The sequence below is a fragment of the Sorex fumeus genome, unplaced genomic scaffold, assembly GCF_029834395.1.
Source record: "Sorex fumeus unplaced genomic scaffold, SorFum_2.1 ptg000054l, whole genome shotgun sequence".
Taxonomy (NCBI): domain Eukaryota; kingdom Metazoa; phylum Chordata; class Mammalia; order Eulipotyphla; family Soricidae; genus Sorex; species Sorex fumeus.
Window position 1 is genome coordinate 45023623 of NW_026606111.1, and position 15677 is coordinate 45039299.

The 15677-nt window shown below is 39.0% G+C and overlaps 2 pseudogenes; one reads left to right on the forward strand and one right to left on the reverse strand.

The window, feature by feature from the left end:
• Positions 1–1245: 1245 nt before the first annotated feature.
• Positions 1246–1342, reverse strand: LOC130033722 (uncharacterized; annotated as a pseudogene).
• A 6587-nt stretch (positions 1343–7929) lies between these two features.
• On the forward strand, positions 7930–8040 carry LOC130033741 (uncharacterized; annotated as a pseudogene).
• The last annotated feature ends 7637 nt before the right edge of the window (positions 8041–15677 follow it).

The window sequence follows — 15677 nt, forward strand, 5'->3', positions numbered from 1 at the left end:
TCTTTAAAGGATTGAAATATTTCACTATTGAATCCATCTGGGCCAAGGATTCTGTTTGGGGGGATATTTTGACCATCATTTCAATTTCCTTGGTAGTGATAGGTTCAAGTATTCCAAATCTTCTTGGTTCAGCCTTGGGAGGTAATTGGAATCCATTAATTTATCAATTTGTTAAAGATTCTCTCATTTCCTGCTGCAAAGATTCTCAAAATAATCTCTGATGATCCTATGGATTTCTGTAGTTTCTATTAGGATACCCCCCTTTGCATTTCTGATTGGATTTATTAGAATTCTTTCTGTTTCTTTGAGAGGCTTCTAGAGGTTTATTGATCTTGTTTATTTTCTCAAAGAAACAGCTTTTACTTTTATTGGTCTTCTGGATTGTATTTTGGGTTTCTAGCTCATTGATTTCTACTATAAATTTTATTATTTCCTTGCTCCAGCCTAGTTTGCACTCCTTTTGTTGGTCATTTTCCAAAATCTTGAGCTCTAATTTATTCATGTAGGCCCTTTCTTTCTTCCTGATAAATTCTGGCAGAGGTATAATCTTTCCTCTTAACACTGCTTTTGCTGTGTCCCACAAGTTCTGGTAGCTCGCGTCCTCATTCTCATTTGTTTCTGGAACCTTTTTATTTCCTCTTTGATTTCTTCTCTAAGCCAACGGTTGTTCATTACTTCACTTAAGTAAAATATTTCCTTGCTGAGATTTATTCTGTTTGATCTATTGAGAAGTGACAAAGTAGTGTTGAAATCTCCACCTAGTACTGTTTTGCTATCAATGTTTTTCTATAAGTCTATTAGAAGTTGTTTTTAAGTATTTTGCTGGTCTGTCATTGAGCATCTACATTGAGGAGGGTGAGTTCTTTCTGATGTAAAGATCCCATGATCATGCAGAAATGACATTCACTGTCTCTTATAACCTTTAGCCTGAAGTCCATGTGGTCTGATACTAGTATGGCTACTCCAGCTTTGTGGAGGTGTTCTTTTCTTGAATACTTGTTTTCCAGCCTTTTACTTTTAGCCCATGGTTGCTTTGATTGCTCAGATATGTTTCTTGCAGGTATCAGAATGTTGGGTTCAGTGTTCTAATTCATCTTCCTATTCTGTGCCTCTGAATTGGCACATTTAGTCCATAGACATTGAGAGAGATTGTTGTTATGGGGATTTGTGCTATCTTTATGTAGAATTTTTGTACTTGTGGGGATTGCCTTAGCTTAAAGTAGCCGTGTTAGTTCTTCTTGCAACAAAAATATGGAGCTCTTTACAAGTTTGCATGTCATCTCTGTGCAAGGACCATGCTCATCATTGTATCATTTCAATTTTAGTATATGTGTAACCAAACCTAGTAGGAGTTATTTTTTCTGTTCTGATTAATTTGAGTGTTGTCCTTACTTACCCTATGGCAGACAGTGGTACCTAATCAAAGAAAGTATTTCAAAGCAGCTTGATAGATTTAGAACTTTAATGTCCCAGAAAGAAAAATATGGTTTTTACCATATTATCTTTTACCATAATCAAGGCATCAGTTTTACAAAATAATTCTTTTGGAAGATGTTATATGAGTCCTGTTTAATGCACTTCCCTGAAACCTTCATTAAGACCATTAAACTAGAGCCTTTTGCTGTTCTCACCTCAGTCCCGTGTACATCTCCAGGAAAAGGTGGATGGTGTTGTCTGCACTTTGACCACCTTGAATATAAGTAGGATTTTTCTCCTGAAGGAAGAGGTGAGGATCATATTGATGATTTCATTCCACATTATTATAAGTTCAACTTGAATGGAAGTTGACACTTATGAGGCTCCTGTAAAGGACAGAATAAAGGGTCTCAGTGAAGTTTAATGGCCAACACACATTAACAACACAGATGACTCAAAGCAGCCTGTGTGCATCTTTGTGTATAGTGAGTTTCATATCTAATGATAGTGATTCTCAGTCATGACACACAGGCAAAACAGACCTATAATTAAAAATCTAGTTATCTGAGCAGAGTGGGGTTTCTTAGGTGATTGAACAAGTGTGTAGTAATTTATTACTAAGCACATACGTAGTTAGAATGATGTGTACTTTTTGATCTAAAATTAATTCCAAATATGTCTAAAATGACAGTCTCCTGACCCCACACCTGGCTTTCTTCACCAGGGTCCCTTGGAGGCGGTGTGTTGAGTTTCCCTCACCGCGCCGAGCAGAGCCCCGGCACCTGAAGACCTCTGCAACCAGCCATAGGTACGCTTTAGACCACTCTCCCCAAGCTTGAAAAAGCCTCATGCATGAACGAATCTGACAGAGGAACCCAGGTGTGCGCAACCGGGGGATGAGATCTCCAAGGCTGCTCAGATCAAGACTGGGCCCCCTCCAACCAGATCCCCCATCTCCTAGTAGCTAAGTGTTACAACCATGAACTGCCCCTGGAGCCATGTAATCCCATCAATGGCCAAGATACAGAGACTGGATTTTGTTGATAAGACAACAATTATTGTCCAGTTCTCACTCTGAGAGAACCTGGTAGGCATTTGCGAGTGTCTTGCCCTTGTGTTTACCAGTCATTTACACTTCTTTCAATACATTTTATATATGATCATGGTTTATGCTTATTTTTAATATTGAAGTTTAATAGCTAAATACTGATTTTTTTCACAGCACTAATTTATTAAGAACATTCATCCTTGGCCTATCATATTAATTGCCAGTATTTGTTAGTTTTGCTTGTTTTTTGATTACTTAAATTGGTTTTGGTCCTTTTCTTTCAGGTTGAAAAATTTTGACACAAATGAGTATATGTTTTTCTTTATCTTCTACAGTTTTAAACTGAGAACAACTGTTTGTTTTGTACAAATAAGATACCTGTGCATTTACTATTTCTTCTCATTTTATTTACATTTTCACACATCTCGATTCATCTACAACTTAACCTAGTAAGTGTTGTCATATTGAAAGAAACCACCAATTTTTTCAATCATAGCACTGTAGCACTGTCCTCCCGTGGTTCATCCATTTGCTCGAGCGGGAACCAGTAACATCTTACAACAAATTGTGAGAGTTGTTGTCACTAGCTATGGCCTATCGAATACGTCATGGGTATCTTGCCAGGCTCTTGCTATGTGGACGAGATATTCTGGGTAGCTTGCCGGGCAGAGGAATCGGAATCAGGGTTGGTCTCCTACAAGGCAAATGCCCAACCCGCTGTGCTGTAAACGTTATCTAAAATATACTAGTAATAACAAATGTTGTTTCTTTAACAGTGCAATATAAACAATTATTTAGTAATTTTCTTGATTTATTAATGAAATAGCTAAGCTCTTGAGCATCATGGGAGTATTTTTCTAACACAAGAGTCTGACGAAGGTGAAACTGTTATAACCGTCTTGTAGAATTCCATCTCCCTAGCCTGCTTCATTCTACCCCACTCTCTATCCAATCCGATCTTCTTCTGGGATTCTGACCTCCTGATTGGCTAGCCTCTACCTTTCACCTGCCTACTTTATGACATCATTCTCCCACTAAACGAACCACCAACTGGTAGAATCTTGGGGGTCCCATGTAGTTGTTTGTAAACAAATTTGAATCTTCATGGCAAGTGACGAGTGACCAATGACCAATCACCAGTGAGCAGTCGTCTGTACTGAACACTTGTGGTCTTAAGCTGCTTCAGTGTTCAGACGTAATCTCCTACTGTCTCCTCTTCTCGTCTACCTTTCATCGGTATTTCCTCTTCTCTGACCATGTCAGGTAAGGAATAATACTTTTCAAAGTTTTTCATTAGATTTATCATCCCTTAACTTAGCAGTCAAGTAAAAACAGCACGTAGTAATGAAAGAAAATATTCAAGTAGAATTTTATAAGCCTCATTTTAGCTTGACTTTGACATTTGCTGTGTGATTTTAGACACTGGCTTACTTTCTCTCACATACAAAGTGTTTTTCCTCATTGATTACATTATATTTTACACATACTTAGGAGCTCAAATATACAAACAAACATACACACACACACGAACATATATATTTATATATATGTATATATATATGAGGTTTGATTCTCTGTGTTTCTTTTTCCTTTTAATATTGAATTTTACATGATATTCACTGAAAACAAGTAAATCAGAGACAGTATTTTTACAGAAATAGAAAATATAGATGCTGTGAAAAACTGTTAATATTTACTAGCATGTGTTCTCTGTAATGGTCTCTCCACTTGTATTTATACTTCAGTATTGTGAATATAGTGATATTACAAAGTAATAATCATTGATCTTTGAGATTTCTATTTCAACCAGGTAATAAGAAAATATGGGGCATGGGGAAGGTGCGGAGTGCTGAGCATTAGGGAGGCAAGACCTCTAAGGTAAGCAAGTTAGGGATCACTTTCATCAAACATTGACCAATCGACACCAAGACAATATGAGGGAGAAAAAAATAGGAAAGAAAGAAAGAAGGATAGAAAGAAAGAAAGAAAGAAAGAAAGAAAGAAAGAAAGAAAGAAAGAAGGAAAGAAAGAAAGAATAGGGACTTCGATTATCAAGGAAGAGGAAAACGTTTGGACATAAAATTGAAGAGAACCAAAGACTTAACATCAAAAAGAAAGAATATATATATGAAATATGCTGAGAATAATTCACTGAGAGCAAGTCAAAGAATTTTACTTCAATAAATGTCAGGACTAGAAATATACTATGCCTTCAATAGGGTACCAGTAGGAAAAGCTCTTTATCAGAAAGCCATCCTTCCTGGCTTTTTTCCTTATTATTTCTTAGAACACAGTACTTGGTACTTGACAATTTGGAGTATAAACACGCTTCAGAAATGATGCTCCCCATAAATAGTTAATAATGCTTATCTAGGGCGGTGGAAGGCACAGAATCTTCAATGTTTTTATTACATTCTGGTTTTTAAGTTCATGTATGTGCTGCCTGTTAAAATAAAAAAAAATGGTATATTCTAACTTGAATCAGGAGGTTTGATTCATTTGTGTGGTCAGTAGGTTCCAGGTTAAAGCTGCTTGTCATCTTTACAAATATTATTTCATGTGATTTTTTCTTCCTAACATGAGAGTACTTTGATAATAGTCAAGTTTTGTTTTTAGATCCTAAAAGGAAATAGAAAAATCAAGTCTCACATGACTAATTACACATTTTTGTCATATTTGTGAATTCTGAGTTTTCCTACATAAAGATATTTTATGGGATTTTGGTGCTCATTTATTAAACATTGAGAAGAAAGTTTTCCTGTTTGATAAAGATAATTCTAATATAGGCGTTGAAAGTAAATTTGCATTATTTTGTGATCACTTTTTTAAATGGTCTTTTCTGTTTCTTGTGTGATCAAGTGAAATCCTCTGCTATGTTTAACACATGTTTGCTGGTTAATATTCAAAGGTACTGATGAGTATAATTTTTTGTAATTTCGAAGTTTCTTTCTGTGTTTTACTCATTTAAAACATTTCATCTCTATGAAATACAATCACGTTTATTCCTATTTTCTTTTTGTTATGTAGTTACTGATAAATCCTTTCTCTTTAATGGACTGGTAAAGTGTCACTCAAAAATCACCTTCTATTCCATTTTTTGGCTAGCAGTTTTTACTAAAATAAAATAGAGTCTTCATATTGTATATGTGGAACAATTTAGTAATAACCTTATTGTACTGTTTTATTTGGTTTTGTTTGGGATGCCATCCACTGTTATTCAAGGCTTACTCTTGGGTCTGTTCTCCATAACATACTGTACTATGCTGCTTGCTACAGAGCCCAGATTTCATTAATATCTACATAATTCTTTTTCAGTTCTGTGATACATATTTTTCATGATGTTTTCTTTACACTTCCTCCTATGTAAATCACATTGAATAGAAAAATTATATTCGTGTATGCATTATTATTCTTAGAGTTATGAGTAACTACATTGTTGATAAACAACTTAAGACACAGAATTTAAATAAAGTTTTCCTTCCAAAAATATTTCTTGGGAAAAACTCAAGTAATGATTTTTGAAGTGGATCAAAAATCAGGGTAACCGTCAATGCATCAACAAGATTAAGTTGTATGTGAACCATAAGTAACAGGTACTCACCTGATCTTGGGGAAGTTCCCATAATATCTCCAGCCCAAAGTAACCTGGCGCTGACACCAACTCCAACTCAGGATCAAAAAGGTAAGAATTTTGATCAGATGAAAAGTGGGCTTTAAAAACCTCTGGAGACCTACCAGATCCCAGTAGACCTAGATCATGCAAAGATGTGCAGGAAATGAACACCACTGACACCATCACTCTGAAGCAGGTGCAAGAAAATTCAAGTGGCACTAAGCGGACCTCCCATGCAAAAGGGAAGAACAAAAAGGAGGCTTCTGAACCTCTTGAGGGATAACCCAAGGCCAAAATCCAGCCAAAAGTCTGAGAATGCTTGCTGAGGTGAGCAGGGATTGTTTGTAATGCTGCAGTCAGTGAGAGGTGTCCTGTGACCACAGCCAAAACTAACAGCAAATCTCACAAATCTGCCTCCAGCAGGATCAGCAAGACAAAGAGCCATGGGCAGGAGAAGGTAAAAAACACCAGAGAAAACTCTAAGAAAGTTAATGAGTGTAAGCAGCTAGGGAACAAGGTCAAGGCAGAAGAAAAGTCCACCATTGGCAAGATGAAATGCAAGGAAACTCAACCTGAGTTTTGCCAAGAGGCAGTTGAATAACCCCGCCGCTACCTAGGCATACACATGCTGGATTCTGTCCAAATGTTTCATGCTCTGGGGAAGAGTGATCCAAAACTTGGAATCTTTTCCTCCCAGGTGCTGAGTAGCTCAAAGAACCCCAAAGATGTCAAGCCATCCTCTGCTGTCAAGCCATGGCTAGGTGCTACACGGGATGGAAAAGGCCTTGAGAAAACTCAGGTCAAAGCACAGAAACCAAGTAGCAGTGCTGATAAACGCTCATCTCCATCCCAGTCTGAGCTGCCACCTCCTGGGAAGGTCAAATTGGTACCTTTGCCGTTTCTTACCATGGAGAATCCACAAGCTGAACCTGTTCCTCGGAGACGAAAATCTGAAGCCACACATCTTCCTGCTGCAGCTAACCCTGCCAAGCCTGGCTCTACCAATGCAGCTCAGCCAAATGCTGCCAATTTTTCCCCGTCAACCACTGCATTTTTGACTGGTACTTCCAATCCTGCTAAGTCCATTTCAACCAACCTATCTCGACCAGGTTTGCAGAACCCTAGTAGCCAGCCTATTCATCAGCCTGCAGCTTCTAGACCTGATCCCTACAAGACAGCAGCTGGCACTTCTCTACAGCGGGAGGCTCCTCCTGTCTGTGTGAACAAGCGCCAGTCTCCACCCAAACGTCAGAGTCACTTTCTCCTCCAAGACTTCCGTTTCCAACCTAAACCATGGAGAAAGCCCAATGTTCCCGAGCCAGTCATGTCAAAGCCCATCACCAAAGAGCAGAGACCAGAGCGTGAGGCTATGAAAAGGAAGGCTCAGCAGGAGCGTGAGAACGATGCCAAACACACCTCTTTGGGGGAAAGTGCAGTTCTTTATTGAGAGGGAAAAAGAGTTGGACATCTCTCTCTACTATGGCTACGTAATGTAAGAGCTGGAATGGTAGGTTCCACTTTAGGTACCAGATGGTTGCCCTAGGCAAACACTGAAATGCCATACACCATTTATTTATTCTAATTTTTTTTTTCAAATTAAAGAGATGCATCGAACTCGGGTCGGCCATGTTGGCTGTGTGCAAGGCAAATGCCCTACCGCTGTGCTATCACTCCAGAGATGCATCATAGTTAATTGATTGTTAATAAATGTTCTGAATTTTGAGATGCTGTCAACTGTGGTTGATTTTGGGAGTGGCTGGGTGTTGAAGGAGGAGCTGGGAAAGAATGGGAAGTTAGATAGAGGAAAAAGGGGGAATAGACAAGACTCTAAGAAATACAAACATGGTCCAGGGCAGGGGAGATACCATGATCATGTAGGTGGTTTTCCCAGGGTGAGGCCCATCCATTGCACTTGGGATGTGCTGACCCCTGCGATTTCCCCAAATGTGGGAAACTCGACTGCATAAAGCCCTTAAGAGGAGAAATTGCATGGGCCTGATGAAGAGTGGGGTAGGGTCAGAGGAAGAGTAAGCTGACAGTGCATTTGCTCTGCAAGCAAGAAGGACACAGTTCAATTCTTGCAATCTTTTATGGTCCCCAGAGACCCACCAGATGTGAAACTTGACCACAGAGCCAAGAGTAAGACTAGAACACAGTCAAGTATGCCCATCACTGGTGTCCTCGAAAAAAATGGGAGAAATGGCACGGTTTGCAGTTTTCGGTTAAAATAATAAATTTGGAATAGGCTGAGGAAGGCAGATGAGTCTAAGATGATGAGAAGAAAAGTAAAAATTCTTCCATAGAGGCTGTGTTTACACCTCATGGCCTCCTTTGGAAAGGAAGCAAATTTGAGACACATCACTAAAAGGTTTGGGTGGTCTATCCATAAATGATGGTTGGGGAATGCGAACACATACACTGTAGAATAAACCTACCAGATGAGTGATCAATGCCCTCAGAGTCATTCAAGGATGACTCTTAACAAGGAAAAAGCCAAGAGAACAGTTGACGCATGAAGCCTGAAGATCAGCTCCTGGTAGATGCTAAGATAAGACACCGTGTCCTCGAGCCCTCTTTTCAGCACCCCTCATCATCATCATCATCATAGGCCCTCCCGTTGATCGTCGATTTGCTCGAGCGGGCCCAGTAACGTCTCCATTGGAGACTTTGTTGTTACTGTGTCTGGCATCTCGAATACTCTCGGTAGCTTGCCGGGCTCTCCGAGAGGGGCGGAGGAATCGAACTCGGGTCGGCCATGTTGGCCGCTTGTAAGGCGAACGCCCTACCGCTGTGCTATCGCTCCAGCCCAAGCTGCACAATTTCAATTATTCCCAACAATATTCAGAGTTGCTATCATGGTGACACTTTACTAGTGAGTTTCAACAATGCGGTCCATTGCCTATGTAAGTCTTTGGATTTGTAAACTCCCCAAGGTAGCCAAGCCAGCTTTCAGGAAATTTCTGGTGGCGGGAGCTCAAATTATATTAGCTTGAGGGGCTGGTCTTTGGTCTTCCATGGTCCCTGTTGCCTGTAGCTTTCTCTAAACATCGCTTTTAACTGCCGTTCACACAAGAACCAACTTTATAAATGACGTTGTGGTTCCATTGTGGTAGGTACCATACAAAGACATGCATCCTAGGTCACCACTCCCAAAGCAGTTAGTACGAATTGACCTTGAGCCTGGAAGGTTGTGGTAGAAAGAGATGGTCCTAGGAGAGTTAATGCGGTGATGGATGGTTGGAAAGGAAACCGGGAAGGGTAGCGAAGTGGAAATCTGGTGATCATCATGGGATAATTGGTGGATTTTTTTCAAATACGTTAAAATATTTTTGAAAATGAAATTCAAGACAAACATACGAAAATAAGATAGGTTCCAAAGTACAGTTTACATATAAGACCCAGAAAGCTGAAAGGGCTGGCATTCCTTCTGGAGCTTTTAATCATACCGTTTACTAAATATATTATTTTCACATCAATTACCTGTGGAGAGGAATAGTGAGAAACAGAATGCCACCAGAAAAGCAAACTGGATGACCACCTTCATTAAAAGCCAGGTGGAAGGTGTTCACATGGATCCCAAGTGCAAATATATGTTAACAGGAACATATATTTAACCAATTCTGCTTGGTACCAGTAATAACTTTGTTGAAAATGGGGGGAAATGAAAGCAGTTTCTGACTGACATGAGACTAACCAGTTAATAGATTTTCTCAGGAAAGGGTAGTTGACTGGCTGGGAACAGAAAAACGTGAAAAGTGTTTTGCTACCTTTAATGTATGGCTGGAGGGAATTGATCCCAGAAATCACTTAAAACTAACAAGCTTCAACTCTCTTGAAGGAATGTTGTATTCTTAATCACTTAATCACTTAACTTCCCGTTAGTCTTCAATTTGCTTGAGCGGGTGCCAGTAACATCTCCATTTGTCCCTGGCGCGTGCTAGTGTAGCCCAATGGCATCTGTTCGCTCCGGGAACATGAAGGGCCTCAAACCGATCGTTAATGATCTTGACGAAGAAGTCAGACCATCTGGAAGTTGGGCGGCCATGCGGTCTTTTGACATCCCGAGGAATCCAGTCGGTAACAGCTCTAGTCCAGCGGTCGTCTTTAAATCTCATTACGTGACCAGCCCATCTGATTTTCGACACCTCGGTAAATGAGACAGCGTCCCTGATTCTTGATCGGCGATGGATGTCAGAACTCCGGATTCTTTCTCTCAATTGAGTGAAACGTGATATTCCAAGCATAACTCTTTCTATTCTTCCTTGGGAGACCTGAATACCATTCTCATCTTGTTTGCGTAGGGCCCAGGTCTCTGAGGCATATGTTAATGCAGGAAGAACAGTGGAATCAAAGAGATGTGCCCAGAGCCGGAGGTTCTCCATCCTCTTAGCTATTTCTTCGACGTTCTTGAAGGCATTCCAAGCCGCTCTCTTCCTCCTGCACAGATCGGGTGCCAGGTCATTTGTCATGTTGACCTCTCGAACTAGGTGCACATAGCTGATGCTTTCGGAGATGGTCGTTTCGTTGAGAGCGAATGGGGCATCAGGAACAAGGCTGCTTCTCATAAACATTGACTTCATAAGATTCAGCTGCAGTCTTATCTTCCCACACTCACGGTCAAAGTCGGCCAGCATCTATCTTCGTTGTCTACGCACCAACATCTTATTATGATGAAAGAGAAATCGAGAAGTTCTACATGGAGCTAGAGAAGTTCTATAAAGAAGACCACACCTTCTACAAGATCATTGTGCGTGATTTTAATGCCAAGATAGGACCGAGAAGATCAGCTGAAGAACTTCACATCAGGATCCATGGCCTAGAATGGAACGAACAGGGTGAGAGACTGTCAGAGTTCATCATGTTGACCAAGACCATTCATGGTAACTCACAGTTCCAGAAGGCAGAATCTAAACGATGGACATGGGAGTCTCCCGGTGGAAGATTCCACAACTAAATAGACCACATCATATTCACTTGACGGTTTTGCCTGACAGATGTCACTGTTGTGCCAAAATTTCGAACGGGATCGGACCACCGTCTCCTTCGTGCAAAATTCTACTTCACAGAGCAGGGAGAAAGGGCTACAAAGTTCAAAGAGAGAACTCTCAGAATGACCACCAACTGTGAACTCTTTGGTACTATTGCGGCAACATGGGAAGATGCCATTGTTGACAACATTGACGAGGAATATGATCGACTGGTTCAGCACCTCCATGTATGGGCGAGGAATTCCAAGAGAGAGATAAGCACAAAAAATCGCCTTTCTTCAAAAACTCTTGAGCTAATTCGCCAGCATGGTTTGGCGCATGCCTCAGGCAACCGCAAGCTAACATCCGAGCTCGCAAAGCAGTGCAGAGATGCGATCAAGGAAGACCTGAAAGAGAGAAGAGCAGAAGTACTGGTAGATGTGGCAGAAGCCGGGAAAAGTATTCGTAACACCCGCCTGTCCTTCGCCAACTACAAGACCAAGATGACTGCCCTCTGACGTCCTAAATGGATCCATCACATCCTCCAGAATGGCAATGGAGAAGATTATCCAATTTCTGTTACTATAAATTGTTTATTGAGATATTATAATTGTAATGTTTTCAAGCTAAGATTACATTGATGTGGACATTTATATCTATTTGTCTACTTTTCTAATTGTTTCCTTAATATCAATACTTAAAAGCTAACTTACTTATGACTGGATATGTAGCTCAGGACAAAAGAACTTGGCTTGCATGTATGAAATTTTGGTTTCTATTTTTAGCACTATAGAAGCAAAAGCAAAATTATTAACTGTGTTTGGAAATATGCTTCAGTGGTAAAATATTTGCCGCACATTTCTGAGGTTATGAGTTTGATCCTTGAATTTTCTTATACACACACGAAAGCTAACTTACAACAAAGTCTCACACTGGAGACCTAACTGGGCCGGCTCAAGAAAATCGATGAACAACGTGAGGACAGTGACAGTGACATTGACTTAATGAACATTAAACTGCTTTAAGCTATATATTGCCTAACTATTATACAGATTTATTTCTCAATAAAATAACTTTAAAAGGACTATTTTCTAGCATCTTTGCTAGGGAAAGATAGCACCTGATATTTCAATACTCATAATTTGGGGGACATTTTAATTTATCATTTTATTTTGTGCTCTTTGTCTACCAGTGAACTTGAAAATTGCTCTTGTGTGGTACTACATGGAAAATATTATGCTATGGGAAATGAGTCAGAAACAGAGGGACAGACATAGAAAGATTGCATTCATCTGGGTAATATAAAGTAACAAAATAAGACACTAACACACAAGTACAACTGTCATAAATACCAGGTTGTTCACTCCATGACTTAGAGGCCAGCTTTACTCTCTAGGGGTAAAGGCAGTGCAGATAGAGAATGGAGCACCCAATAAAGGGTGCTGGGAAGATCTGCCCAGGATGGGAGATGCCTGTTGAAATTAGTCTATGGACCGAACAGGATTGCCACCCAATGTCCCTTTTGTAGATCATAGCACCCAAAAGGAGAGATAGAACAAAAGGTAGTGCCCTACCAAAGAGGCAGGGTGGGATGGGGGATGGGGAGTAGGAGGGATACTTGGATTGGTGGGAGTGGAGATTGGCCACTGGTGGTGGGATGGGTACTCGATCACTGTATAACTGAAACCCAAGTGCAACAACTTGTAAGTCTAAACTATACCTCATGGTGTTTCATAATAAAACAAAACAAAACAAAACAAATTTCAAAAAAAAAGAAAATTGCTCTTGTGTTTACTAGTCATTTACACTTCTTTCAATAGACATTATATGATCATGGTTTATGCTTATTTTTTCTATCAAGTTTAATGGCGAAATATTGATTTATTTCACAACACTAATTTTTTAAAACCATTCATCCTTGGCCTATCATAATAATTGCCAGTATTTGTTGGCGTTGCTGGTTTTTTGATCACTTAATTTGCTTTTTGTCCTTTTCTTTCAGATTGTAAAATTTTGGACAAGTGAGCATATGTTTTCCTTTATCTTCTACAGTTTTAAACTGAGAACAATTGTTAGTCTTGTACAATTAAAATACCTTTGCATTTACTATTTCTTCTCATTTGATTTACTTTAACACATCTAGATTCATCTACAATTTATCCTAGTATGTCTTGTAATATTGAAAGAAACCACCATTTTTTTCAATCATAGCACTGTAGCACTGTCCTCCCGCGATTAATCTATTTGCTGTAGCGGGAACCTGTAACATCTTACACCAAATTGTGAGACTTGTTGTCACTGATTTTGGCCTATCGAATAGGTCATGGGGAGCTTGCCAGGCTTTTGCTATGTGGACGAGATACTTTGGGTAATTTGCCGGGCAGAGGAATCGGAATCAGGGTTGGCCTCCTGCAAGGCAAATGCCCTACCCGCTGTGCTGTGAACGTTATCTAAAATATACTAGTAATACCAAATGTTGTTTCTTTAACAGTGCAATATAAACGATTATTTAGTAATTTTCTTGATTTGTTAATGAAATAGCTAAGCTCTTGAGTAACATGGGAGTATTTTTCTAACACAGGAGTCTGAGGAAAGTGAAACTGTTATAACTGTCTTGTAGGATTCCATCTCCCTAGCCTGCTTCATTCTACCCCGCTCTCTATCCAATCCGGTCTTCTTCTTGGGATTCTGACCTCCTGATTGGCTAGCCTCTACCTTTCAACTGCCTACTTTATGACATCATTCTCCCACCAAACCAACCACCAACTGATAGAATCTTGGCAGTCCCATGTAGTAGTTTGTAAACAAATTTGAATCAGCATGGCAAGTGACGAGTGACCAATGACCAATCACCAGTGAGCAGTCGTTTGTACTGAACACTTGTGGTCTTAAGATGCTGCAGTGTTCAGACGTACTCTCGTACCGTCTCCTCTTCTCGTCTACCTTTCATCGGTATTTCCTCTTCTCTGACCATGTCAGGTAAGGAATAATACTTTTCAAAGCTTTTCATTAGATTTATCATCCCTTAACTTAGCAGTCAAGGAAAAACAGCACATAGTAATGAAAGAATATATTCAAGTAGAATTTTATAAGCCTCATTTTAGCTTGACTTTGACATTTGCTGTGTGATTTTAGACATTGGCTTACTTTCTCTCACATACAAAGTGTTTTTCCTCATTGATTACATTATATTTTAGACATACTTAGGAGCTCAAATACACACACACATACATAAATACATATATATATGTATATATATGAGTGTTGATTGTCTGTGTTTCTTTTTCCTTTTAATAGTGAATTTTTCATGATATCCATTGAAAACAAGTAAATCAGATACCGTATTTTTACAGAAACAAAATATAAATGCTGTGGAAAACAGTTAATATATACTAGTATGTGTTCTCTGTAATGGTCTCTCCACTTGTATTCATACTTCAGTATTTTAAATATAGTGATATTACAAAGTAATAATTATTGATCTTTGAGATTTGATTTTAGCCAGGTAATAAGAAAATATGGGGCATGAGTAAGGTGTGGAGTGCTGAGGGTAGGGAGGCAAGCCCTCAAAGGTAAGAAAGTTTGGGAACACTTTCATCAAACATTGACCAATCGAAAGCTAGACGTGATGAGGGAGAAATAAATACGAAAGAAAGAACGAAAGAAAGAAAGTAAGAAAGAAGGAAAGCAAGCAAGCAAGCAAGCAAGCATAGGGACGTCGATTATCAAGGAAGGGGAAAACGTTTGTTGAGAATGTTGAAGAGAACCACAGATTTAAAATCAAAAAAGAAAGGTACCAGTAGGTAAAGCAGATTATCAGAAAGCCATCCTTGCTGGCATTTTTCCTTATTATCTCTTAGAACACAGTACTTGGTTCTTGACAATTTGAGTATAAAGACGCTTCAGAAATGATGCTTCCCATAAATAGCTAATAGTGCTGATCTAGGGCGGTGGAAGACACATAATCTTCAATGTTTTTATTACGTTATGGTTTTAAGTACATGTACACGCTGCCTGTTAAAATTAAAAATTGGTATATTCTAACTTGAATAAGGAGATTTGATTCATTTGTGTGGTAAGTAGGTTCCAGGTTAAAGCGGCTTCTCATCTTTACAAATATTATTTCATGTGATTTTTTCTTCCTAACATGAAAGTATTTTGATAATAGTGAACTTCTGTTTTAAATCCTAAGAGGAAAAAGAAAAATCAATTCTCACAGATCTAATTACACATTTTTGTCATATTTGTGAATTAAGATTTTTCCTACATTAAAGATATTTTATTGGATTTTGGTGCTCATTTATTAAACATTGAGAAGAACGTTTTCCTGGTTGATAAAGCTAATTCTAATCTAGGGGTTGAAAGTAAATTTGCAATATTTTGTGATCACTTTTTAAATGGTCTTTTCTGTGTCTTGTGTGATCAAGTGATATCCTATGCTGTGTTAAACACGTGTTGTTTGCTGGTTAATATTCAAAGGTACTGATGAGAATAATTTTTTGTACTTTCGAAATTTCTTTCTGTATTTTACTCATTTAAAACATTTCTTGTCTATGAAATACAATCACGCATAATCCTATTTTCTTTTTGTTATGTAGTTACTGATAAATCCTTTCTCTTTAATGGACTGGTA